Source organism: Gekko japonicus, unplaced genomic scaffold (genome assembly GCF_001447785.1).
Source record: "Gekko japonicus isolate JY-2015 unplaced genomic scaffold, Gekko_japonicus_V1.1 scaffold1258, whole genome shotgun sequence".
Lineage (NCBI taxonomy): Eukaryota > Metazoa > Chordata > Lepidosauria > Squamata > Gekkonidae > Gekko > Gekko japonicus.
The window spans coordinates 190766-194001 of record NW_015176488.1 but is presented as its reverse complement, the minus strand read 5'-3'; positions in this window follow the sequence as shown (position 1 = coordinate 194001).

Genomic DNA, 3236 nt, shown 5'->3' with positions numbered 1-3236 from the left:
AAACTTCAGAGGACAGCGGAAGACCGGAAGGCCTGGCGTGATCTGGTCCATGGGGTCGCGAAGAGTCGGACTCGACTGTGCAACTGAACAACAACAACAAAAGCTCAGGTTTTTTAGCCTCCAGCTCACACAATTTTTGTCTTAGCTCAGGAAGGATGGGGCTCCAGAGCAGACTAATTTATGCCACAGCCAAATCGCCCGCTCACAACTTTAATGCCCGTAGCTCACAAAGTAGGATTTTTGCTCACAGGACTCCACAGCTTAGAGGGAGCATTGGCCACAACCCCCTCCCTTAAAATTACAAAGTGTTTTTACCTGTCCTCTTATCCATCTTGAAGATCACACGCTGGGGAAGAAAAAGATAACAAAAACCTGGGATTCCAGTGGACCAAGAACCAGCAACTTAACTCCCTTTTGAGCAGAGGGAACAGATTCCGAAAGCCGTTCCCAACTTTTACAAAATCCTCGGGATGTACACTTTCCTGCGTAATAAAGCCTACATCCTGCACCTGTTCATCTCTTGTTGACTTTTTTTGTGTGTCTCCTGTGCTACCCTCTTCAGTTATGACATTTCCCTCTGACGGACCAGGAAACCTTTCGTTGCCAGGTTGTTAAAAGGCACAATGACCCTGGCAGAAAGGAAGAGACGTCTTTGAAAGTCTGAAATGAAGGAGGGACACCTAAGCAAACACAAGCACTCCACAGCAGCTGACCCACCTTAAACTCCTCGAATTACAGGACTGCCACTTTGTGACTTACTACCACAGCTAAACAAAATACAGGAAGTGGATTAAAATTTAAACATTGTTCAAACAATAAAACAATGCTCCGTTCATAAACTCTGCCATGGCTGGGACAGATAAGAGCCAGCCTCTGAAAACAACATTACAGGCAGTTCTTCTCTCCATAATGGGATTTCCCAGCTGCCTCCTGGTCAGGCCGGCAAATGGATTAGGGACACCCCTCAGACGGCCGACCTATTTGCCTAGCAAACATGCAGATCACACGTGCTTCCACGGGACCCAGGCCTATCAGGCAAGGATGTTTCCCCTTCACTTTCAGGTTTCCTTTGCTGTTCTGCCTTGATTTCCCCCCCTTCAGTGCTCAGTTCACTTTCTGGTCGATGTTTCCCTGGGTTTCCGGAGAGTGCCTTTTGTGCCGGTTTCCCCCTTGTTTCACTTCCAAGCTGAAGATAAGTCGAAGGTCACTCCCCCCCGCCCACATCGAGGTCGTTCCACTCACTCTGCACCTCCTGCCACCCTCCCCCCTTCATCGGTGCACAAGCACCAGTTTCCTCTCGTTTTAGAATTTTAATTTTTTTTCGACAAGTGGCATGAGTCTAACGATATGAGACTATCGCTAGTCTCGGATCGCTGAATTTAAAAAAAAATTAAAACAATGATGGGGAAGTTTAAAAGGAGCTGTGTGAGGTTTAGTTCCCTGCTGGTGTTGACCTGAAAGGGCGATCAGAAAGGAGGCAAATGGCAGCGTCCCCAGTGCAAAAAAGAAAAGAAAAAAGGATTTCAGTGCTTCATGCAAATAAAACAAGAGGGGGTCAATACGGAATGAAATTGACATGAGACGTTAAGAGAGAGAGAGACACCGGGATGGGAAACATGAAGCTTTGAAAACATTTTTCCCTTTCATGCTTCAGTGAGCAAAGTTGGAGGGGGGGAACTATTTTGACAGTCTCTGGATGCCTAACATTAAAATGGCGGATGCACCACATGGACCTCCTGTGAACCGCCGAACTTGAGAATTGCTCGGGATTGCTCCATTTGGAGGACAGAGTGCAATTGGCACAGGATAGGCACAGGATAGGCTTTTTAAAAAAAACTGCTAAGATCACAACCAGTGTGCAGAATCAAATTAGAAAATCACAAGGAGAAAACTGTGCAAATTTGCAAGGAAGGGCAGGAAAATTAGCGTTACTATGCAGCTGTTCTAAGGCATTGGTGAAAATACTCCACACATTCCAATTTAGTGGCTCGAGACTCAAAAACGTTCTCCAAAGCTTCTGCCAGAGGACTCCTCCCAATACAAACTGCAGCTCTGTGCAAAGCGTGGTGGAGTTGCAGGGGACACACACATGGCCAACAATCAAAGCTTGCAATGCCAGTGTCAGTGGGTTCTACCATGCATTCTGTACACTCAATGTGTTTCCCCATATTATGAGATCGTGTGACTCTTTCCCATTTTTCACAGTGGCCCATAACACAGCAGAGAGTCCCCTAGTGCTCAGCAACACACAAAATTACAGAGCTAGTTTGGTGTAGTGGTGAAGTGTGCGGACTCTAATCTGGGAGAACCGGGTTTGATTCCCCACTCCTCCACTTGCACCTGCTGATGTGACCTTGGGACAGTCACAAGCTCTGGCACAGCTGTCCTTGAAAAAGAGCAGTTTCTGTCAGAGTTCTCTCAGCCCCACCCACCTCATAGGGTGTCTGTTGTGGGGAGGGGAAGGGAAAGGAGTTTGTAAGATGCTCTGAGACTCCAAGTGAAGGGCGGGATATAAATCCAATCTCTTCTTCTTGTTGTTGTCAGTTTCAGAAAAAGTCTTGTCAGTTTCAGCATCAGTTTTCCCTCTTTGCCTGCCTGCCCTTATGTTTCCTTTCATGTAAGAAACTAAGGCTAAAATGCATGCACAAAACCTGAACCACAAGGATTTAAATGGAAGGCATTTGCTGGACACGACTGCACAGCTGTGATAAGGCAATTGCATAAATTGTGATAAATGTATCACAAATGACATTTAACCCCGATTTAGAAAAGTGGTGGTGTTGTTTTTTTAATTGTAGCTGCAGAATAAATACACCAGAAGAGAAAGAACGGTGCATAAGGCGGGCACAGAATCCAAAATCAAGCTTAAGGCTTCCTGCTCTGAAAATCCGCAGTGAAATGTGTGGGCATGAGGGGCCCCAGTCGCAGAACACCAGGCAAACCCGGAACACCAGCTCAAACTGGATCTTGAAGCCACCAATACAATCATGACACTTCAACCAGGGTCAGTCCCAAGCACCGAGGAAACCCCGACCGGGCACTCTGAGAGCCACCTTAGATGCCACAGACGTGGCCGTGACTCTTCCGTATGCGTCTGCCCCAAAATCCAGGTGGGGGGGAGCCTTTTATGCGACAAGGAAACAAGAATGGAAGGTTTAGCTCTTCCCTTCGACACACGACATTCATTGCAAAAAAAGCTGATCATACCGTTCAACTACCCATTTTAGATGTGAACA